Here is a 25,500-nt window from a genome sequence, read left to right as displayed (position 1 = left end):
CTAGCAAAGCACCACTAAAATTAATGGAGTAAAATTATAAAATTGAAGTGAAATATGAGGGTTTTTATACCAACAACTTCAAATCACATAATATTCAAGGCTAGAAGTAGAAAGAACAGGCAAAATATAGCTCTATTAGAAACCTTCAAGCTACACAGGTGAAAATAATAACATAAAGGAAAAATAAATCAAAATGTAGGAATTAGGGTGTAAAAATGATAAAATCCATTAAGGGGCAAGGAGACCTAACCCAAGAATCGAACCCAGGTCTCCCACATCAGAGGCAGATTCTTTACCATCTGAGCCTTCAGGGAAGCCTACAAGGTAAGTAGTGTAGTTAAAGAAGGAGCTTGTGAGCACACATGAGCTTGTGGATGGCCAGCCTGAGAGGGATCTCAGTTCTGACTTTTGTCTTAGCTATAAACATAAGAGCATTCTAAGCCAGTGTTTCACAAAAACCAGACAAAGATGCCACAAAAAAAGAAAACTACAGGCCAATATCACTGATGAACATAGATACAAAAATCCTCATATAAAAAACATATTAATTATATCATACTAAAAAGATCTTAAAAAGATTAGACATATCCTTACAAATAGCTGTGAAAAGAAGAGAAGTGAAAAGCAAAGGAGAAAAGGAAAGATATAAGCATCTGAATGCAGAGTTCCTAAGAATAGCAACGAGAGATAAGAAAGCCTTCCTCAGAGATCAATGCAAAGAAATAGAGGAAAGCAACAGAATGGGAAAGACTAGAGCTCTCTTCAAGAAAATTAGAGATACCAAGGGAATATTTCATGCAAAGATGGGCTTGATAAAGGACAGAAATCGTATGGACCTAAGAGAAGCAGAAGATATTAAGAAGAGGTAGCAAGAATACACAGGACAACTGTACAAAAAAGAGCTTCACGACCCAGATAATCACGATGGTGTGATCACTCACCTAGAGCCAGACATCCTGGAATGTGAAGTCAAGTGGGCCTTAGAAAGCATCACTATGAACAAAGCTAGTGGAGGTGATGGAATTCCAGCTGAGCTATTTCAATCCTGAAAGATGATGCTTTGAAAGTGCTGCACTCAATATGCCAGCAATTTTGCAAAACTCAGCAGTGGCCACAGGACTGGAAAAGGCCAGTTTTCATTCCAATCCCAAAGAAAGCCAATGCCAAAGAATGCTCAAATTACCACACAACTGCACTCATCTCACACGCTAGTAAAGTAATGCTCAAAATTCTCCAAGCCAGGCTTCAGCAATATGTGAACCGTGAACTTCCAGATATTCAAGCGGGTTTTAGAAAAGGCAAAGGAATCAGAGATCAAATTGCCAACATCCATTGGTTCATTGAAAAAGCAAGAAAGTTCCAGAAAAACATCTATTTCTGCTTTATTGATTATGCCAAAGCCTTTGACTGTGTGAATCACAATAAACTGTGGAAAATTCTGAGAGATGGGAATACCAGACCACCTGATCTGCCTCTTGAGAAATCTATATGCAGGTCAGGAAGCAATAGTTAAAATGGACATGGAACAACAGACTGGTTCCAAATAGGAAAAAGAGTACATCAAGGCTGTATATTGTCACCCTGCTTATTTAACTTATGTGCAGAGTACATCATGAGAAACGCTGGGCTGGAAGAAGCACAAGCTGGAATCAAGATTGCCAGGAGAAAGATCAATAAGCTCAGATATGCAGATGTCACCACACTTATGGCAGAAAGTGAAGAGGAACGAAAAAGCCTCTTGATGAAAGTGAAAGAGGAGAGTGAAAAAGTTGGCTTAAAGCTCAACATTCAGAAAATGAAGATCATGGCATCTGGTCCCATCACTTCCTAGGAAATAAATGGGGAAACAGTGGAAACAGTGTCAGACTTTATTTTTCTGGGCTCCAGAATCACTGCAGATAGTGATTGCAGCCATGAAATTAAAAGATGCTTACTCCTTGGAAGAAAAGTTATGACCAACCTAGATAGCATATTAAAAAGTGGAGATATTACTTTGCCAACAAAGGTCCATCTAGTCAAAACCATAGTTTTTCCAGTGGTCTTGTATGGATGTGAGAGTTGGACTGTGAAGAAAGCTGAGTGCCGAAGAATTCATACTTTTGAACTGTGGTGTTAGAGAAGACTCTTGAGAGTCCCTTGGACTGCAAGGAGATCCAACCAGTCCATCCTAAAGGAGATCAGTCCTGGGTGTTCATTGGAAGGACTGATGCTAAAGCTGAAACTCCAGTACGTTGGCCATCTCATGTGAAGAATTGACTCATTGGAAAAGACCCTGATGTTTGGAGGGATTGAGGGCAGGAGGAGAAGGGGATGACAGAGGATGAGATGGCTGGATGGCATCACCGACTCGATGGACATGAGTTTGAGTGAACTCTGGGAGTTGGTGATGGACAGGGAAGCCTGGCGTGCTGCGATTCATGGGGTTACCAAGAGTTGGACATGACTGAGTGACTGAACTGAACTGAATATGTATTAAAAAGATCATGTATCCTGAGCAAGTGGGCTTTATCCTATGGATGCAAGCTTTCTTCAATATTTTCAAGTCAGTCAATGTGATACATCACATTAACAAACTGAAGGATAAAAACCATACGATTATCTTAATAGATGCAGAGAAAGCCTTTGACAAAATTCAACACCCATTTATGATAAAAACTCTCCAAAAAGCAGGCATAGAAGGAACATACCTCAACATAATAAAAGCCATATATGATAAATCCACAGCAAACACTATCCTCAATGGTGAAAAATTGAAAACTCTTCCCCTAAAGTCAGGAACAAGACAAGGGTGCCCACTTACCACTACTATTCAACATTGTTTTGGAATTTTAGCCACACAAATCAGAGAAGAGAAAAAAATAAAAGGAATCCAGATTGGAAAAGAAGTAAAATTCTCTGTTTTTAGATGACATTATTCTCTACATAGAAAACCCTAAAGTCACCACCAGAAAATTACTAGAGCTAATCAATGAATATAGTAAAATTGCAGGACATAAAATTAATACAAAGAAATCCTTTGCATTCCTATACAGTAACAATGAGAAAACAGAAAGAGAAATTAAGGAAACAATCCCATACACCATTGTGACGTAAAGAATAAAATACTTGGAATAAATCTACCTAAAGAAACAAAAGACCTATATATAGAAAACTAAAACACTGATGAAAGAAATCAAAGATAACGCAAATAGATGAAGAGATATACCATGTTCATGGATCAAAAGAATTGATATAGTGAAAATGATTATACTTAAAGCAATCTATAGATTCAGTGTAATCCCTATCAAGCTACCAATGGTATTTTTTCACAGAACTAGAACAAATAATTTCACAATTTGTATGGAAATACAAAAAACCTCGAATAGCCAAAGCAATCTTGAGAAAGAAGAATGGAACAGGAGAAATCAATCTGCCTGACTTCAGACTATACTACAAATCTACAGTCATCAAGAGAGTATAGTACTGGCACAAAGACAGAATTATATCAGTGAAACAAAATAGGAAGCCCAGAGATAGATCCACACACCTATGGACACCCCCTCTTTGACAAAGGAGGCAAGAATATACAATGGAGAAAAGACAGTCTCTTTAACAAGTGGTGCTGGGAAAACTGGTCAACCACTTGTAAAAGAATGAAACTAGAACACTTTCTAACACCATACACAAAAATAAACTCAAAATGGATTAAAGACCTAACTGTAAGACCAGAAAACTCATAGAGGAAAACATAGGCAAAACACTCTCTGGCATAAATCAACAGCAAGATCCTCTATGACCCACCTCCCAGAGTAATGGAAATAAAAACAAAAATAAACAAATGAGACCTAATTAAACTTAAAAGCTTTTGCACAATGAAGGAAACTATAAGCAAGGTGAAAAGACAGCCTTTAGAATGGGAGAAAATAATAGCAAACGAAGCAACTGACAAATAATTAATCTCAAAAATATACAAACAGCTCATTCAGCTCAATACCAGAAAAATAAATGACCCAATCAAAAAATGGGGCAAAGAACTAAACAGACATTTTCCAAAGAAGACAAACAGATGGCTAACAAACACATGAAAAGATGCTCACCATCACTCATTATCAGAGAAATGCAAATCAAAACCATAATGACGTACCATCTCATGCCAATCAGAATGGCTGCTATCAAAAAGTCTACAAACAATAAATGCTGCAGAAGGTTTAGAGAAAAGGGAACCCTCTTACACTGTTGGTGGGAATGCAAACTAGTACAGCCACTATGGAGAACAGTGTGGAGATTAAAAACTGGAAATAGAACTGCCATATGACCCAGCAATCCCACTGCTGGGCATACACACTGAGGAAACCAGAATTGAAAGAGACATGTGTACCCCAATGTTCATTGCAGCACTGTTTATAATAGCCAGGACACAGAAGCAACCTAGATGTCTGTCAGCAGATGAATGGATAAGAAAGTTGTGGTACACATACATGATGGCATATTACTCAGCTATTAAAAAGAATGCATTTGAATCATTTCTAATGAGGTGGTTGAAACTGGAGCTTATTATACAGAGTGAAGTAAGTCAGAAAGAAAAACACCAATACAGTATATTAATACCTATATATGGAATTTAGAAAGATGGTAATGACAGCCCTATATGGCAGCAAAAGAGACACAGATAAAAAAACGGACTTTTGGACTCTGTGGGAGAAGGCAAGGGTGGGATGATTTGAGAGAATAGCATTGAAACATGTATATTGTCATATGTGAAATAGATGGCCAGTCCAAGTTTGATGCATGAAACAGGGCACTCAAAGCTGGAGCACTGGGACAACCGAGAGGGATGGGATGGAGAGGGGGGTGGGATGGGGTTTGGGATGGGGGACACATGTACACCTGTGGCTGATTCATGTCAATGTATGGCAAAAACCACCACAATATTGTAAAGTAATTAGCCTCAAATTAAAATAAATAAATTAATTTAAAAATTAAAAAAAAGCCAGTGTTTCCTAACTTGTTAAGAAATAATATGATAATATACAACTCATAGTCATTATGAAATTAGATAATATGTGAATAAATATATAGCAGGCACTCATTGATAGTTATAATTGATTTAATGCAATGTTTATGATGATGATAGTGGTAACTATCATCGGTAACATCATCATCATTAACATCATCATCATCACCATCATCTTGTCCCTGTAGCAAATATATTCCTATTACAGAGCTAGATGCAAGGAGCATCTCCTGCTCTGATACATGAAAGTTAACACAGTATTATTTGCATGTAGATTTTCCAGCTAGGAAAGAATGTACAAGAGATCCCTAGATGCCTAGTCCTTAAACAAATATTGGGATTCTAACTTAACATTAGTCTCTTGTGAATTGGTTAGTGTTAATTATATCAAAAGATAACTTTCAAAATCATTTTCTATCACTTTGAAGACCAGATCCTGAAATATGGTTCACTTTATCTGTCTACCTCTCTACCTTACCACTCTCTGCTCCCACAGTAACAATTAGATTCAGAAAGAAATGAAACAAATTTATTTTCTGTTTCTTGGTGAAGGTGTTCACCTTTCTCTGGAGTAGGATCTAAATGTATATTTCAGATTTTATCAAATGTTAAATAAAAGGGCAGCTGCTACTGGACCGAGCAACTTCACTTTCACTTTCACTTTCAACTTCCACATAGTACACATATAGGAACCACCTTTCCTCACACTGCTGCTGCTGCTAAGTCGCTTCAGTCATGTCTGACTCTGTGCGACCCCATAGATGGCAGCCCACCAGGCTCCCCCATCCCTGGGATTCTCCAGGCAAGAACACTGGAGTGGGTTGCCATTTCCTAACACTAGCCACTCTAATACAGCTGTAAGACCATTAGCCCCCACACCACGAGGCTTCTAGAAACCTGCTGCTTCAGAAATTAACAAGTTCTGAGAGTCAGAAAGAGCCAGGATTGGATCTAAGGATTACTCCATGGAATAATGGTTGGTTCATGTGGTAATGCTCTGGTTCCAAATTTCATTTCCTTGATTTTTTTTTTTTTTAACCTTCTCAATACTTGTAGAGGTAGCTGTTTCACCAACTCAGTACTTGCCTGACTTATTAAACTATCCCCTCCAATAAGTAGAAATATGACATAGATGTGAGGGGCAGGTTCTGTTACTAAGTTAGGTAGACTGGGCCAATACATAGGTGCTAGGTAAGAGTGTGGGCTCTGACGCCGGGATGTCTGTGCTTGAACCTTGTGCTGGCTAATGTTAGCGACTGGTGTGGATTTCTTCTAAACAAGGCGGTCTTTCACCAGTTAACTCCCTTGTGAATGGAGGGGTTGACTGGGGGTTCAGTGTACCTGGTTGGAATGTACTGATGAGCAGCCTTCTCCTATAGATACCTGGGCAGGTAGTGGCAAGGTAGGCCAGCAATGACCTCCATTATCCAGGTGGGGAAGGCACATCTGTGAAAGTGGACCCTGCTTACTTTCTAATAAAGGGCCGACTCCTGTTCTTTGTAATACCCTTTGAGGTACAGAGTGCCCTGTTCTGCTTCTTCTTTGGTGCTAACTCTTCCCAGACCCTTCCCCACATTAGTCAGCATGTTCCCGTGTAAACTGGAGTCAGTGGACTAGTTGTGAGTGGGCAATTTTCCATTAACAAATTACTCCATCGCAATTGCTCTCCAGGCAAAAGTCTTTGGTCAATTTGTTAAAATATCTGGGGCCAGTTAGGGAAAAGGGTTCTTCTCTCTGGAATGCATTTTCTTCAAGTACTTCCAATTATAGTCTTCTCAGATTTGGTGCCTTAATCAATTATTATAAAATGCTTTCTGTCTGCAGAATGTGTCCCAACTTCTGACTTGTTAAGGTGCTTTCACATTGCCCAGTTTTATGCGCTTCACCCCTTTCTTTTTTATCATTTGAATAGCTTTTGGAAGGAAGCATAAACAATCTCTGTGGTAAATATGCCACCAGGAGCATGATGAAAACATGACCACGTTTTCTTTGATATATAAAAAGACTCCTGTCCTTTATGTTGGAAATGGGGAAAAAATGAGGACTTTACAGTATTCTTGTTGCATTTCTAGAATTATATCATGATTATCTACTTATGTATTTATTTTCCTCACCAGCGTCTGAGCCCCTTGAGTTTTGGGATAGGATGGTATTTGCAATATTTAACACAAAGTCTCAATATCTACTACAGCATGGTAGAAAATTTGATTGTGTTTAGGGTATATACTTACAATATTTGTAGAAGCAGATATTGTATTTTCCTGGCATGAGGGAGTAAAACATATAAATAGGTACAATAGGTGAATTTGCTTGTGATTCTTCATGACTTTTCCTGAGTAGGTGTCACGAGTAGGCTCTGGATGCATTTCTGAGTTTTGCATGTTAGATCAGCTTAAGTTCAGTTTTGAAGAGAATCGGGATTAGCAGAGATGACATAGTATTTGAACAGTGAGAATGGGGCCTGTTTCAAATCCTGAGTGAATATAAATCCTATGCAATATTAGGCACAGTTTGTCATCGAATATTTTTCATCAAAAAATGCTGACAGTGAAGACAGAAGGCAGCTGGTAGACAGCAAAAGGATAGGGAGCATTCAGTGTTGAAAGAGAGATCTATAAAATCATGCTCTTATTCATGATAACAAGTAAAGAAGCCAGCCAGCATCTTGCAAAGGGTGTTAGAAGAAAAGTAGGAATCAGCTGATTCAGATGGCACTTTGTAGAAATTCATCATCAGAGACTGATTAGGGTTCTGAATGAGAAAACAGCATTCCAGATGAGGTAAGAAAGGTGTGGCATTGAAGGGGATAATTAGGACTTTGGGATTAACATGCACAACTATTGTTGTTAAGTCACTAAGTCATGTCTGACTCTGTGACCCCATGGACTGTAGCACATCAAGCCTCTCTGTCCTTCACTATCTCCTGGAGTTTGCTCAAACTCATGTCCATTGAGTTGGTGATGCCATCCATTCATCTCATTCTCTGTCACCACCTTCTCCTCCTGACCTCAATCTTTCCCAGCATCAGAATCTTTTCCAATGTGTCGGCTTTTTGCATCAGGTGGCCAAAGTATTGGAGCTTCAGCTTCACCATCAGTCCTTCCAGTGAATATTCAGAATTGATTACCTTTGCTGTTGCTGCATCGCTTCAGTCGTGTCCGACTCTGTGCAACCCCATGGACTGCAGCCTACCAGGCTCTTCCGTCCATGGGATTTTCCAGGCAAGAGTACTGGAGTGGGTTGCCATTGCCTTCTCCCTGATTAACTTTAGGATTGACTGATTTGATCTCCTTGTTTTACAAAGGACTCTCAAGAGTCTTCACCACCACAATTCGAAAGCATCCATTGTTCGGCACTCAGTCTTCTTTATGGTCCAACTCTCATATCCATACATGACAACTGGAAAAACCATAGCTTTGACTATACAGACTTTGTCAGCAAAGTGAAGTATCTGCTTTTTTTTAAAAAAAAAATCTGGTCTAAGTTTGCTTTTCTTCCAAGGAGAAAGCATCTTTTAATCTTGTGGTTGCAGTCACTGTCCACAGTGATTTTGGAGCCAAGAAAATAAAATTTGCCACTGCTTCTACTTTTTCTGCTTCTATTTGCCATGAAGTGATGGGACCAGATGCCATGATCTTAGATTTTTCAGTGCTGAGTTTTAAGCCAGTTTTTTTCACTCTCCTCTTTCATCCTTATCAAAAGGCTCCTTAATTCCTCTTCACTTTCTGCCATTAGAGTAGTATGATCTGCATATCCAACGTTGTTGATATTTCTCCCAGAAGTCTTAATTCCAGCTTGTGATTCATCTAGCCTGGTATTTCACATGATGTACTTTGCATAGTAAACAAGCAGGGTGACAATATACAGCCTTGACATATCCCTTCCCAATTTGGAACCAGTCATTATTCCATACCCAGTTCTAACTGTTGCCTCTTCATCTGCACACAGGTTTCTCATGAGACTGGTAAGGTGGTCTGATATTCCCATCTCTTGAAGAATTTTCCACAGTTTGTTGTGATTCACACAGTCAAAGGCTTTAGCATAGTCAATGAAGCAGAAATAGACGTTTTTAGGAAATTCCCTTGCTTTCTCCATGATCCAATGAATGTTGGCAGTTTGATCTCTGGTTTCTCTGATTTTTTCTAAACCCAACTTGTACATCTGGAAATTCTCAGTTCATGTACTGTTGAAGCCTAGCTTGGAGGATTTTGAGAATTACTTTGCTAGCATGTGAAATGAGTGCAATTGTGTGGTAGTTTGAACATTCTTTGGCATTGCCTTTCTTTGGGATTGGAATGAAAACTGAGCTTTCCAAATTTGTTGGCATATTGACTGCAGTACTTTAACAGCATCATCTTTTAGGATTTGAAATAGTTCAGCTGGAATTCCATCACCTCCACTAGCTTTATTTATAGTAATGGTTCCTAAGACTCACTTGACTTCACACTTCAGGATGTCTGACCCTAGGTGAGGGATCATACCATCGTGGTTATCTGGGTCATGAAGATCTTTTATGTATAGTTCTGTGTATTCTTGCCACCTCTTCTTAATATCTTCTGCTTCTGGTAGGTCCTTGGCATTTCTGTCCTTTATTGAGCCCATCTTTGCATGAAATGTTCCCTTGCTATCTCCAGTTTTCTTGAAGAGATTTATTGTCTTTTCCGTTCTATTGTTTCCCCCTATTTCTTGGCATAGTTCACATAAGAAGGCTTTCTTATTTCTCCTTGCTATTCTCTGAAACTCTGCATTCAGATGGGTGTGTCTTTCCTTTCCTCCTTTGCCTTTTGCTTATTTTCTTTTCTCAGCTATTTGTAAGGCCTCAGACACTCATTTTGCCTTCTTGCATATCCTTTTCTTTGTATGGTTTTGGTCACCGCCTTCTGTGCAATGTTATGAGCCTCCATTCTTCAGGCACTCTGTCTAATAGATCTATTCCCTTGAATCTATTCATCACCTCCACTGTATAATCATAAGGGATTTAATTTAGGTCATACCTTAATGGCCTGTTGGTTTACCTTACTTTCTTAAATTTAAGCCTGAAATTTGAAAACGGAGCTCATGATCTGAGCCACAATCAGCTCCAGGTTTTGTTTTCCATCTTTGGCTGCAAAGTATATAATCAGTCTGATTTCAGTATTGACCACCTGGATGGTGTCCATGTGTAGAGTTGTCTCTTAGTGTAAACACTATTATATTAAAAATATGTAACCAACAAGGACCTATTGTATAGCATACAGGACTATCCTCAGTATTTTGTAATAAGCTATAAGAGAAAAGAATCTGAAAAAGAATGTATAAATATGTGTGTGTCTCTGTATACATATATACAGAGAGATAGAACTGAATCACTTTCCTATAGACCTGAAGCTAACACAATATTGTAAATCAACTACACTTCAAACAAAACAAAACAAAACAAAACAAAAACAAAAACCACCAACAACTTAGGCAACTGCAGGAGTCTACACTGCCCTTGAGGCTTCTCCTTTGGCATGGCTGGTTAAAGATTATAAACACTGCCCCAGTGAGGAAGCCAAGAAATCTGTATCAGAATGTCAATTGATTTCAGCATGTCCGTGTCCAAGGTTTGTAGTGCAAAAAATTCACACACGCTTCCCCTTTCTTACTGCAGTCTGTCTCCATCATGCCTGGACATTTACTTGACTGCATATATAATTTATAATTGAGGCCTGAGTCTTCAGCTGTTATCAACCCAGAAGGGAAGAATAGGACTGAAGTCCTTAAATTTAAGTATTTTTCTTTATGAATAGGAATGAAAGGGAGAAGAGCTGTAGCAATTTCTTCCCGCATGATCAGTCTGTCATCTTTCACACATACATCTTTTTTTCTGAAGCTGTTATCTACACAGTCACTCCTTTGACTTTCCACCCATAGACACTTACACGACTGCAAATGACAAAAAGCTCACATAAATGAATGTTCAACTTGATTTAAGCATGAAATTCTAATACCATCCAGAGAGGGGTCATGCTGTTTCAAAATAATTTTTAGTGTAATTCTACAAATAAACCATTTATACCAATAAAATACTTGTTTTCTGTGTATTGCATAAAATCAATTTATATTCAAACATTTGGCTATTGCCAAATCCATGTTTTTTAGTAAGCTTAGAAACAAACTACTGTAGAGACCAACTGTGAAACATTTTTACTCTATGAAGAACAATAAAACAAATTAGAATATTTAAAAGATAGTAGAGCAATGGTGACAAGATCAGTTTGGTAGCTGTGGGTCAGCTCTAACAATTTTCTACCTCTGTTCTTACAGCCGATATTTTTTTTTTCTTCCTAGCTCTTGATTTACTTACTCATTAAGTAGAGGGATTCATAAAATTAATTACAGCACAGAAGTTGATATACGTACTAAAATATCACAGACAAGGAACATAAGTTTGCATTTTCTTTATAGTTAATTTCTAGAATTGACTTACAAAGTGGAATTTATAACACATTTCTACAAGCTTTTATTTAAAAGTTAGGAAAACTTATGTGAGATGTGATGGATTCTTCCTTGTTTTGATCTAGAAATAGATTTAATATTTAGAATTAGTTTTCTCTGTGAGTATTACCATGTTTTCTGGGTGATAGTGATGTTTTATTTGCCTGCCTTATTTCTTAGTTGTCCTATTTGTATCCAGCAGAGAGTTTTTTTTTTTTAAGCAAGAATTTATTCATTCATCAATGTAACGGTGCTACCTTTTTAAAAATGTATTTTCTCTGAGAGATTAAATTGGAGTAACTCTAGAGCATTACTCTCAGAATGTGTTTGGGTTTTAAATACTATTCGACACACACATTAACATCAGTAATTTATGTATTCCTTTATTGAGGTCTGGATAAACTAGTAGATATGTGAAACAGATCAGGGATTTGCATTCTGGGGTGAGGTAGCTTTGATCATTATTAAGTAAGGATAGGCAAATCTCCAAGCTTAAAATCTGGTAGAACTATGGCTTTGAAACTCCTCCTTATATCTTGCTTTAAAAGAAAAAGAATGTGTGTTAAAGTTCTTGAACATTTTGGTTATTTCACTGTTTTCAATGAAATGTTCTTAGCTATTTCTATTTCTGTTTTCTCATTCCCTGGACCAAAGGGACTCCCTTCTCTTGCCAGGCTCAGACTTCCAGATTATTCTGCTTGACATATGACTTTAAGTTCTCTTAGAGCTAGACGGTCACCCTTGGCCCACCTGATTTCTACCCCTACCTCGACTTTTATATGGTGATATTGCAACAGAAAAATAATCTAGAATTCTATGTGACCCCATCAAATTACATTGGCTTCAAGTTGACTTGAAGTGTATTTCTTGGGTGTATTTTCATCAATCTCATAAATCTCAGAATACTCCTATATAATGCATTTTTCTAAATACAGATATGAATTAAATATGGACTCCGAAGAAAAGATACACCAGGTTGCACTGAATGATTTGTTCCTGAAATTTCCAAGCTAAAACCTATAGAAGGGGAGTCATGGAACTGCATCCTTAAATTAATAACGTAGAGCTTTTCAAGAACGCTTCAGCCACATCATGTCAAAGTGAAAATCAGCAGGTTTCCAAAACCATGAACACAACTTGACTAGTTTTGACAGTCTATTTATTAATTGCTGCCAAACTGTAATTGTTATTGCATTAATGTTGCCTATCTGCAAAAGAGCAGTGTCAGCTAAGCATCTGCCTCTGAAGTTTGAATATAAATTTATTTCTTTAGGTTTCATCACTGATCTTTAATGTTCTTAATATTTTCAGGCAATTTTATCTACAGCGTCAAATAAATTGTGGAAACTGGAACTAATTGTTTCTCCTAATTGATTAACTCTCTTACCTCCTGTTGTGTGTACAATGCATGTCATCCCGGCTGCATGCAGCAACAGGAGGGAAACTATTAATCAATCATTGAACAATTAGTTCTGATGGGAAGATTTCTCTCCTCTGTTGAAAGGGAAAATAACCTCCTTAAAGGTTAAAGGGACACATTTCTCTGTATTTGCTGCTACAGGAGAAAATATATGGATTAGGCTGATTATTTTTCTACACAAAACTTTAATTCTCAGTTAGGGTTCCTTAAGCTTGGCAGGAGCCAGACATTATGATTAGGACCCAAATCCCTTGATATGCTGCATCATAGGTCCATGAACGTCTGTTTCCACAGCCAGCACATGTTATTGCTGTGCGTTATTTCTTGGTGTGCTTTAATTGCCAGGTTGAACAAGGGATGTGTGTTCACCAATGTATTTTCTTCACCGAACACGAGTCACATAGAAGTTGCTTAATAAATGTGTGTTAAGTAAATGTATAGCTCAGTTCGTAAAGAATCTGCCTGTAATGCAGGAGACCCCGGTTCAATGCCAGCGTGGGGAAGATCCGCTGGGAAAGGAATAGGCTACACACTCCAGTATTCTTGGGCTTCCGTTGTGGCTCAGCTGGAAAAAAATCTGCCTGCAATTCCAGAATCTGTCCGCAATGCGGGAGACCCGGGTTTGATCCCTGGGTTGGGAAGATCCCTTGGAGAAGGAAAAGGCTACCACTCCAGTATTCTGGCCTGGAGAATTCCATGGAATGTATAATCCATGGGGTCGCAAAGAGTCGGGCTTTCAAATGTACAAGTAGAATTTATTGTTTTCAAAATTAAACACTGCAGGCAATTTTAGATTTTTCATGCCACAGAAGGCAGTTCTCTACAAGAAATCCATAGACAGGACAATTCAAGTGAGATATGTTTGAACTCTTTTTCTTTTATTGGAGTATTATTGCTTGACAATGTTGTGTTATTTTCGATTGTACAGTGAAGTGAATTGGCTGTATGTATACATATATGCCCTGTGTCTTGAACGTCCCTCCTAACTTTCACCCCATCACATCCCTCTAGGTCATCACAGAGGACCCAGCTGAGCTTCCTGTGTTTTATAGCAGGTTCCCCCTAGCTATTTATTTCACACATGATACTGTACATTTGTCAGTCCTAATCTCCCAATTCATTCCCCTTCCCGCACGGTATCCATATGTTTATCCTCTAAATCTGTGTCTCTATTTCTGCTTTGTAAATAAGATCGTCTATGCCATTTTTCTAGATTCTACATACATATGTTAATATATGATATTATTTTTCTCTTTCTGACTTACTTCACTCTGTATGGCAGACTCTAGGTTCATCCACATCTCGACAAGCGACCCAGTTTTGTTCCTTTTTATGGTTGAGTAGTATTCCATTGTATACATGTACTACATCTTCTTTATCCATTCATCTGTCATCGGACATAACTTTACATGAACTTATAAAAGGGGAAAAGTAAGTGATTTTTTATATTTAAAATTATATATATATATATTTTCTACCTTAGTTCCTCTGAAGTTAGACTACAAAACAAGGTAGGTCATGTATGAAACTGAATTTGTCACATTTTAATCTGTTGTACCTGAAACTTTCCTCTATGTAAAGATGCCTTATCCTACTTAAGACATCCTTCTCTTTCCCTTTAATCAGCCCCAAAGCCTGATGATGACAATGTGATACTATTTTTAGTTGTCAAACAGTCCCCAAAGTTTCCAAGTTTCTGTATTCTCATGTTTCCCAGTTCCAGTTTATCTGCATTGTATTCTCTTATTTCAGGATTATCTCTTTTTTCTCAGGTATATGATTGTGCAAAGGATAATTCTGAATTAAGTTGGAAGACCAAATGTACTACTTAACCCAACAAAATACAGCACTCACTTTTTAATTAGTGAAATAAATATGATCATTTTGGTGGAGTGAAAAAGCAAGTTAAAAATTTTGGACTCTGAAAACATTATAGACAGGTATAGGAAAAAATGCTAAGGTAAGAGAGGAATGAAAGGGTGACAGCAAACACTTTTTCAACTGGTTTCATAGTTTCTACAAATGTAGATAAGCTACTAGTAAAGTCACATCAGGTAACCACATCTAGTGTAACAAGGAGGAAAGAGAAAATAAAGACCTAGCACGTAGAGAACAGATTTCATCAGTCTGACACGCCCTTACAAATTAAAAGGGGTAGCCATAAATATGCAAAATGGGCTTAGTTAACAATAGGGATTTCCTCAGTAACTTTTGTTTGCATCAGGGCTTCAGGGTTAACAGAATTTGTGTTATTAAAGTTGAGCAAAGTAGCTTATTGAAATGCCACTTTTATATCTATCTTCCTGACATTAAATTCACCCAGGCAGGATTCTATTGACAATTTGACCTCAGCATTTAAGGCATTCCCAGCAGACGAGAATTGGTTTTGCCAGCTCCGTGCATCAAAACAGCTCTACAGAGCAGAAGCGGTTATTTTCACCACTGAACAACAAAGAAAGGATCAATAGATGAAAGAATGTAGTTGGCTGAATGACGCATGCACATGGGCATTTTTTTTTAAGTAATGGAAAAGAGTTTTACTTGAGTCAAACTGAGGATTGTAGCCTCAGAGACACAGATTCGAGAAGTACTTGAATTGTGTTCTGTTGGATTACACAATGGGGGAGGCTTATGTAGGCGAAACCCGAAATTGCGTGAGTTGTTAAGAATTAGGATTGGAGCTGACAAGAAGTGAGGGTGCTTGTTAAGCAAGGATTGACTGGGGTCCAAAGTGATTGCATAGCTACATGGGGGAGACGTCGAGACTAAAAGGTTGTAGCTGGTAGCTGCTAACAGATACATTTTTGAAAACAACTGCATACGTGAGTATCTCCACACACACACACACACACTCTCTCTCTCTCTCTCACACATACACACACACACTCACTCACACACACACACACGCGCACAAACTCATTCACACACACACACACGCACAAACTCACTCACACACACACAAACTCATTCACACACACACTCACACACACACACAAACTCACTCACACACACACACAGACACACAAACTCAAACACACTCACTCACACATACACACATGCAAACTCACACACACACACTCACTCACACATACACACACGCAAACTCACACACACTCACACACACACTCCCTGAACCAGCAGTATCAGCCTTATTGGTAATTTATTGAAAATGTGAATTTGGAAGCCTTCCTCCAGACCTACTGAGGGCAGAATTCTGCAGGCTAGTTCAACAGACGACTCTCTAAGGCATTTTGATGCATGGTATGTATCTGCATGAGAACCACTGCAGTAGTGTTCTAATTAAACAGAGGCAACATCAACCATACTCACTCAGAAAAAAAAAAAAGCAACAATTAAAATTTTTCATACAATATGCCTGCTAGCTTGTGTGATTATTTCAATTCAGTCTCTCACTGAGAACAGTGATCTCTTTCAATGTTGTGTTAGATTGACTCAAATACAGGAAAAATTAGAATACTGAATTTTATGGTAGGCTTATTTTCAAAGGTCATTTAGACTACAGATAAAGTTTGCTTCAGATGCTCACTCTGTGTAAAACACTCCTCTTCTAAAAAATTTAAACAAATTTCAGTGGTCAGCAGAGACTTGAAAATTCAGGGTTCAACAGAAATCAGATGATTGCCATAATAAGAGTCTATGAATTATACAGCCAGTTACATTTTTACTTAAATTTCAGTTTTTAAATTAGTCTGGGCATTTGATAGTTCCAATATGCTGTATGATTTACCAGACCATATAGGGATTTTAAAATATCTAAGAAATAGAGAAAAATAAAACAAATAAAACAAAACCAAAATGAATCCACAAAGAGCAAAATGTTCTGAAATTTGAAGTAAAGAAATAAACATATCTAAAATTAGCATCATCCATTTTTCATGTATTGAACAAACAGATACATTTTGGTCATGATATCTTGATGGATCTTAATAACAGTAAAAAAAAAAATGAAAATACAGAAATAAGGAATTTAAATACTTTAAAGAGAATTTACAATAAACTCTTGGTGGGAAACACCCCTGAATTTCTGCTCTATTTAGTAATTTGCCATAATGGTAAGGGACCGAGCTACCTCCAGTTGCAGCGAATTTTCTATCTAAACTCTGCTCCCATCTAAATCTTTACTATCTGAATCATCTTAATGCTTCAAGTTCTAAGCCGATGGTTTCCTTCTCTGAGCCTGCCCACACAAAATTCATTAATTTTCCTCATGTGTCTCATATGTTCCACTGCCTAGTACATACATGTTTACACATATTCTTCTTACAGTAGCTTGTAAACTCCTTGAGTGTCTAGTAGCAGCATCATTGCATCTTCTTTAGGTCTAGAACAATTCCTGGCATAACGAGGATGTTTAAAAAGCTTTTCTTGGGCTGCTTTCCCTTTCATTTCATATGTTTTTTCTGAAGGTTGTTGGAAAGTTACAAGAACCTTTTCAGCCTGCTAAGAAACTGTTTGGGGTCCTTGGGGTAGTACCCTGATCACAGCACAGCGTAGAGTGGAATGGAATGGAGAGTCACCTGAATAGAACTGACTTTAAGGTCAGGTATGATTTGCTAGTTTGGGAGACCACAGTTTGAAAGGAATTTGTTCTACAGAATCCATTTATGTGAAGCACAGCTAGTGGTATCAACTTATTTGAAAGGAAAGAAGGACAAAAAAATACCAACACTGATTCTCTTAGAGGTCAGTGAGTGTTAATATTTGAATACATGATAAATGGTAAATACATTCACTTTAATCAGTTCTTACACCCTGGGGGGTGATGTTGCGGGGGCAGTTACGTTGGCCCTCCAGGAATGATGAGAGACAGTCAACACAGCTGGCCCCTGAGCAAGCCAGAATGATTTCACAGAATCCATCAGCCGTAAGCAGGATCACTCAGCTTAGCCATGGGAGAAAGGCCACTTTGCCATCATCAAAAGAGGTGCCCTGTCCTCTTGTCTGTCTCTTTTTCTTTGCATTCTCTTTTCTAGATATTCACATTAGGAAACACTAAGACCGTCAATAACTGAAGCATTTCTAACTTCATCCTCATTTCTTGAGAAATAAGCATCTGAGCTTAGAATGTTTTACACATGAGAACAGAAAACAGATTCTACTCTGACACCAGGTCAACTTGGGCAATGAATAAATTAGACTGCCCTGGCGGGGTTGGCTGGTGGTTGTGTCAAAGGAACATTAAACCATGACTTTCCTTCTCCCCCTTCTTATTTGTAGCTGATGAGGAATAAGGTTTTTCCTGTTTCCATCTTTCACAATCTTTCTTTCAAGAAAACATAACTCTTCTTCCATAACTCAGAGTCCTTGTGAGGTCCTTCCAATATTCTCCTGCCTTCTCTCTCTTCCTCTTTCTCCTTGCTCCCTCATCTTCATGTCAAACTTTGCCAAGGTATATTTCATTTCTGTTTGTTTACCACAAGAACAATGTTAGTGATGCACATCTAAAGGGAAGACGAAGTCATAGGATTTAAATTAACATTAGAAATACCTTTTCTTTTCCTCTCAGATCTGACAGTAATATTACCTTTTCAAGGAGGTTTTAAAATTATCTTCAGATAAAAGGAGACTTTCTTCTGTACATCTATTGTTACATGTCTATTTGGCTTTTAGCAGTCATCCTTGTATATCTTAAGTTGTTAATTCCCATCCTCCATACTATTAATAGGTCAGCAGGTAACTCACAGGTTGATGTAAGGATTAAATGAGGAGATTCTATGTATGGGGGAAGTTCCTGGGACATGGCAATGCCCAGTACAAGTTTGACAGGCAGAAAGACAACACTTACCATTCAATTTTGAAGTCAAAATTCACATTAGAATCACAACCAGATATCTCTACCTAATCACCCTGGTATAATGAAACTCACATATCCTCATGTGTAAGTATATTGGGAGGTAGAAGAAAAGATAAATGTTGATTGCATGGCAACTAAGATATAGGATGTTACACTGTAATTAGAAATATTTCTATTAGTAGGAATCATCAGTAAAAGGAATCACCTCGTCTTTGTTCCCAAGGCTTCTCATGTACTGGAATCTAATACTTCAGAAGAAAATTTCATGTCTGTATTTTGAAACAGCGACATGGTTTGCTTTACACATGTTCCTGATAAGTGCAATTTAACAAGTGAAAAATCTACTCTAATGAGGATTTAGATAGATAGATATTTAGATAGGTATTATTGATCCCTATCTATCCATCCATCCATCCGTCTATACCTATCATCACTGGCTTTTGCTAAAGAAATAATAATGTGTTGAGAGATCCTGTGACTAATTTGAATTTAGCATTAACAGTTCCAAGAGTAAACAATTAATAGGATACTTGAGAAACAGAGCAAAGGGTTTACATATATTCAGTGTAAATTAGGAGCCAATAATATGTTACACAAGCAACTAAATTCCTGATCTTCTCTGCTCCAAGACTCATACTTCAATTGTTTCATTGCTAAGTGAAAGGGCTTACAGAACTTTCTGTGCAAATTAGCAGAAGAAACACAAACCTTTTTGCTTTTGTAAGTACCTGCTCTCTTTGCGAAGGGAGTCAACACATCTTTTAGATGGAAATATGTAATAGATTACTCTATCAAAAGTGATTGTGGGACACAAGGTCCTGGAAAAAAGGAGCAACTGGGAGTAAAATGATCCAGTGCTATAAAAATTAGCCTTGCAAACAGAACTAATGAAAAGCTGGGCTTTTTAAGTCCATCAATCCATGATATTAGTGAATGATGGCTGTGACTGAATGAATATAAATTGCTTCTCAAATGAAGGGCATATATCAAAAGTAGCTGAAAGTCATTTCTCTGAAAGAAAGGAATTAATCTGGAGAATGAGACAGATGGTCTTTCCCAGTCTGGTGAAATGCTGCCTATGAGGACCTGGGGATTGAAATGTGGTGATTTCAAATGTCTTAATTTTCACCATCTGTAGAAAACAATGGCATTAAAACTCTGACCTCTGATATTTGAAAAGAAGGTGTGTGTGTTCTCATGTTGATGTAATTTTTTCTATGAGGCTCTTACAGGCCTTTCAACATTAGTTTCATCTATTTTTAGGTGAATTCCAGACTGGATGTTAATAGGTCTCTGAAATTCCTAAGAAACTTGATCCTTAATATGTGATTCTGAAAGGAAAGGAGGAGGTGAATAATGAGTCGTAGTTTAAAAACACTCTTTGACTCTGTGGGGTTCGTATCTTCAAAAAAGTCCACTGGCAATTTTGGAAGAGAATTAATGTAAATCAAATAGGGATCATAAAAATGATTCAAGAGATGAGAGGTTTATTTTTATTAGGATCTCATGCTGCATTTAATTAGGGTTTAGAAATCTACATGGAAGCTTGAAGACTAGAGTGGAAGGCAGGATAGCATAGTGATTAAAGGAATGAACTCTAGGGGATAAACTCTTAAACACCACTTCTGGCATTATTTTTTATTTGTTTGACTGTGTGATCATCTAAGCCTTTGTTTTCTCATTGGTAAAATAAAGATAATTGTATCTTCTACACTGTGTTATTTAGAGGATTAAATGAGATTTACAAATGAAGGATGTAATGTTTGGCACATAATAAGCACTTGATAAACAAAATCAGCTATAATACAAATATCTAAAATCATATTAACATTTTTCAGTTATGCTGTTTAACGTATCTGTGATGGCTTGTAACTCTTAAAATTAAGTAATAGCTAAAAATGAATAGATGCTAACTAAGCACTTAGTCCATTTGATGCAATTCCTTCCAAGGTAGGCATGGCAGTCATCTCCATTGTAGAGATGAGAAAAGTAAGATATACACAGCTTAAATAGATTACATAAGATTACATGGCTAGCAGAGAGACACAGTCCACATTTAAGCCCTGCGACAGAAGATTGTTGCAGAACCATTAAAGATGATACTATTGAGACTCCTAATTTTAGAGGAGGAAAATAACATTCAGAAAGGCACAGTTGCTTCCAAAAGTCAGAATGCTAGTTAGTGGCAAATCAGACTAGACTTGGATTTTTGGTTTCCGACCTAGTCATCTTTATATTCAGTTAGCATTTTTTTCTTTTTTAAACTTAATTAACTGCATTTAAAATTAATGGAAGTTGATGTAGCCGTCATAGCCATCATAGAAGGAATAAGTCCAACTGAGAGAGAACTTTCAAATTTAGAGAATCAAGATTATAAAATTTGAGTGATTGAATACTCGGTTTTTGGTTTTCATAAGAATAGCAAAATGGGACTCTCCCTACTTCTGTATACATTTTCAAAGACTTGCAAAATTTCCACTTACAACTCCTAGATAACTATCTCACATTCATGACTGTAGTTCTACCATTAGTGATCCGTTCATTTGGTTGATTATTTCCTTTTTTAAACTCTCTGTAGGGAGAAAAGAGCAAGCTCTCTCTGGGCGATACTGTAAGATAATAGGACCCTTCCTTCAAGATAGTAAAAAAAGAGTGTTAGGTAGAAAGCCACAGTGCATCGATAACGGAGATGTAGAACTGAGAAGGCAGAATGGAACAAAGGAAAATGAAGCCTTATTTACAGCTCTGCCTGAGGGTCATCCTTGTAAAAGACTTGGGATAATACATGTTTCCTGCTCCATGAGGATGCAATGGGAATAAAGGAAGTCAGCATAAGTGAAAAAAATATAAGCCCTTAGAAAAGGGTTCAAAATCCAAATTACATCCTTCTTTCTCCTTAAAAATCAATTCAGCATGGCTACTTTTAGAAAAAGGAAATGGCTTTTAAGTCACAGATCTGAATTCTAAAATTCAATAAAAAATCTTGTACTAAGATGTTCCAGATACATTTTTTATAAGTTTGAAATCCATTTTTCATAAGGCCTAAAATGGGAAAAAAATCTGTCAATTGGTGAATGTCTTCATTCTAAAAATATTTTCTAGTATTTTGGGCTTTTCACTATATCACATGCTATACAATCTTATAAAGCTTCCTGGATGAATAAGGAAAATGGAATAGAAAATTAAAAAAAAAAAAACAGCACAGTAAATATAAACGTTACTAGACACCAAGATGGTGTGAAAAAATGATTTGCTATTGAAAAGGAGTAAACTTAATGTCTATGTACTCATTTTTGGTTTTTTTAGGATACAGCTCTTTCCCAGTGCAATCTTGATTATCTCACAGAAAGAAACGCGGAAATAATGAAACCTGACATATCCTCTAAATAATACAAATGGAAAGATTCGGGGGGTGGAAAAAGAAAGTAAAGATGAACTGGTGCCTTACAATTCGTGAACAGACACTGTGGCAGGCTGTCTGAGGAGAACCAAAATTAGATATTCGCACATATCAAGGAGGTCCTCGGTGGCTTGAAGTTTTCCTTTTGTTCATTACCAAATACATTGTCTTTGAAGGGAATTCTTATCTGCCCTCTCAGGAAGAGAGAGAAAAAACAGCCTACTAGAAAAGTGAGAAAGCTATTCGTAGGCTCCTACTAATCTTTTGTGAAGCCTCATCCGCTGTCTCCATTAGAGACTAAAAATAACATGGGCTGATACATGAATATGCAATGAAATTTTAAAGCAGTTCGCCCAACTTGGGGGGAAGATTCTCACTGTTACAATTGGGAAATTACCAAAATTAATGTGAATTTATGAAATCCTGCAGGAATTGAATCCCAGGTGCTTGTCAGCTCTTGAGATTGAGTGATAGACAGGCATGCAAACTAAAGGAAAAAGTGGAGGCGCCTCAAGCGTTGCTTTCTGGACTGTACCTGCAGCATGATGATGGGAGAATTATTCCAGTGCTCCTGGAGCAGCTGCTGCTATGACCTCCTTATTATTCCCACTGTTATGCTCAATGACTTTTAAAAACCTATTTTGGGCACAGTTCCTGGGCTCTATCCAATATATATTTTTTTATTCTTCACTGGTATATTGCCACTCGAATGGGCTTAGAGAGTTATGTAAAACAAGCCAGATGGCAGCTGCTTGGGGTTTGAGAGACCTTGTGCTGTAAGGGGGTGGAGAAACAGAAACAAACAAACAAATCTAAAACCAAGCATAAATAAAATAATGTTTAGAAGAGGTGACTATATTTCTTGTATCTAATTAGCAAAACACTCCTAAAGTTATATGCAGAGAAGACAAATGTTAAGTAAACTCTTAAATGAGACCAGATTAGATGGTCTTTGAAGGAGGAAAACAATAATATTTGTGTTCATCATCTCCAAGAATTGGTGTGTCATCACAGCTAGAGTCTGTTAAGTATTGTAACAGAATGGCTTTTGTCTTTTTCATGCACTACGAAAACATGAAACTGACATTCACTAATTATTCATTTGCAATGAAAATGAATCTCAGACCTTAATTGCCTAGTCCTTAGAAAATGACAAATTGTAATTGCAGGAGAAAGCTGGTGGGAGGAAGCGTATCCTACCGCTAATGTATTACCCTGTGGGACACCATGGGGATGGGAGAGTCCATTTTCCACTTGGCCACTTATTGTACATTTAATTTCTGAGGAATCAGCCTCTCGGAGATATTTTTACTAACTGAAATGGACTTCGTGAATAAAATTACTTCCTCTCTCTCAAAGAAAGAATTCTGAAAGTTCAGTTTCTTTTCTAGACCTGAGAAGGTAAGAAATTAGGGCATGTATCAATAAAAAAACACACATATCATAAGTTCCAGGAAAATGAACACAATCAATTTCAATATTCCTATTCTATTTTTGATGAAAGAAAGTGCCAAGCTCTGTGGGATTAAAACCAAAGTCTCCTAGACACTCTCCACTGTACTGTTAAAATACTTTTTACAAAATAATAGTTGATGTGCAATATAGATAAAATGCAAAGCAACTACAGGTATGATGCGTGTAAGGTGAAATCAGTACCAGGAAGTTTGAATGTGCAGAACTGATAAAGTGAGAAACTGAATTTCCTGTTATGTCATTTGTAAGTATTTTACAGTTGATGTGTAAAACCCAGGCAACACTAAAAAATTACAGGTAAAGAAAGGCAAGGGTCAAGTTTGAGAAGATGTAATTGTGTGGGGATCCTTGAGCCTCAAGAAAATCTTGTAGTTTTATGGAAAAGAGGACTTGAAAGGGCTTGCTGAACAAAGACAGGTGATATGGGAAATGCTCTAACAGCAATGTGAACTCTTTTTGGGGACTGAAATGTTAGACAAACACTTCAATTCCTGACATGCTGTAGGGTTGCACTTAGAATAGAAATACTTTGCTATAAAATAACTATAAAGTGATAAATGACTTGATTAGGTGGAACTGGTTCATAATCACAGGTATTTTCAAACCATTTCTTCTATATACTTCTCTTCTACATCTTTAGTTCATACTGCTTGAAGATAGCTGGTACTATGATGATTTGTAGTAAGTCATATTTACAGCAAATTGATTTGTTCTAAACCATCAAAGTATTTTTGGAATGGGTTATTTATTTTTTACATATATTTATCTTTTATCTCCAGGGAAGGTGTTGGCTTCTTGAAGAATCAGACCATTTCTTCCATAATGCAAACCTGGATAATAAGATTTGCCCTGACTACTTGTTATCTGGGTATTGTGAAGAAATCTAACACAGAAGGGATGCTGGAAAGGTGGGATGTTGATTCTGTGAAATATCACAGGAGAATCATTCAGTGTGCATTCAACCTCAAAAGTACCTGAGGCGGAGATGTTACTAGAGTCAATAGGAGGACCTAGAAAAATTGTCTGGAGAAACTGAAGTGCAAGTGGATAAGTGAAATGTAAATGAAGTAGTGTTTAATTTCATTTAAATAAAACCTAGCTCAGAACCTAGCTCTTTGTCAGTCAAATGGGTGACCTCTTGGGAGCACAGGTAATTGGGGAAAAAAATAATAGAATCCAGAAATGATGTCTGAATTCTACTCCAGCTACCCACACGCAAATGTGTCCCTTTTCCTGCTCTGGACCAAGAAATCATGGGGTTTTCTAAAAAATGAACTATAGCACTCTTGAGGATCAGTAACTGCAGATCAAAATGCCAGGTCATAGTGGATGGGACCTTATTCTCCATGATTCGGTTTTGCTAGTGAAGATGTTCTTGCTGAAAGAACAGAGCTCATACAATTTTATGACAAGAAAGAAGACACTGAGATGGGAGACTTTTCAGAGAAAATATTCAACCTTTACTAAAAATAAATATTTTGTTTATAATGTATAAGTAGTTCCTAGTGAATCTAAACTCGGTGTGCCTGTTATGAAATTTGGAATCATTGGGGTAAAAATTACATCTGCACTCTTATACTTCTAAGACTACAAAGTATAATTATTTTACTAGGAAAACATTGAAACACTAAGTTGAAAAAACTACCTAATTTTGGCCAATTCAGACATCCTAAATATTGGATGTCATCTCTTAGATACGATACCGAGTTGTGTGATACCGAGTTGTGTCTATAGAAGACAGTCCAGATAACCATTTAGTGGTGACAACAGCAGTGGCAAAAATCTTTGTAATACTCAAATTAATCTCACTATAATCTCTAGAGTCTAAATGGTGGGATGACTTGCTGATGGCATCACCAGTTTGGGCAGTGTGAACAAATTCAAACCCAGGATTCTCTTGCCAGGTACTAGCTCAACTTATTTATTTAATGCATCACAAA

At 37.3% G+C, this 25,500-nt stretch overlaps 1 protein-coding gene and 1 long non-coding RNA gene across 8 annotated transcripts in view; one reads left to right on the top strand and one right to left on the bottom strand.

Annotated features, from left to right (window-relative positions):
• LOC147371304 (uncharacterized) overlaps nucleotides 1-24,668 on the top strand; it is a 213,901-nt gene extending 189,233 nt beyond the window's left edge. For 3 of the 4 annotated variants that reach the window (XR_015163438.1, XR_015163443.1, XR_015163439.1), the window contains one exon: nucleotides 24,340-24,668. This is a non-coding gene — a long non-coding RNA (uncharacterized LOC147371304). Of the gene's footprint in view, nucleotides 1-12,387; nucleotides 22,306-24,339 lie in introns of those variants that run through there. The other variant, XR_015163440.1, reaches the window with a different exon arrangement.
• The window catches only part of SYT1 (synaptotagmin 1), a 615,410-nt gene that overhangs the window by 239,898 nt on the left and 350,012 nt on the right, over nucleotides 1-25,500 (bottom strand). The window lies entirely within an intron of this gene.

This window comes from Bos grunniens, chromosome 5 (genome assembly GCF_055505025.1).
Source record: "Bos grunniens cultivar Pamir isolate PY7600 chromosome 5, Bosgru_T2T1.0, whole genome shotgun sequence".
Lineage (NCBI taxonomy): Eukaryota > Metazoa > Chordata > Mammalia > Artiodactyla > Bovidae > Bos > Bos grunniens.
The sequence above is the reverse complement of the archived record's forward strand: the minus strand, read 5'-3'. Positions and strand labels throughout refer to the sequence as shown.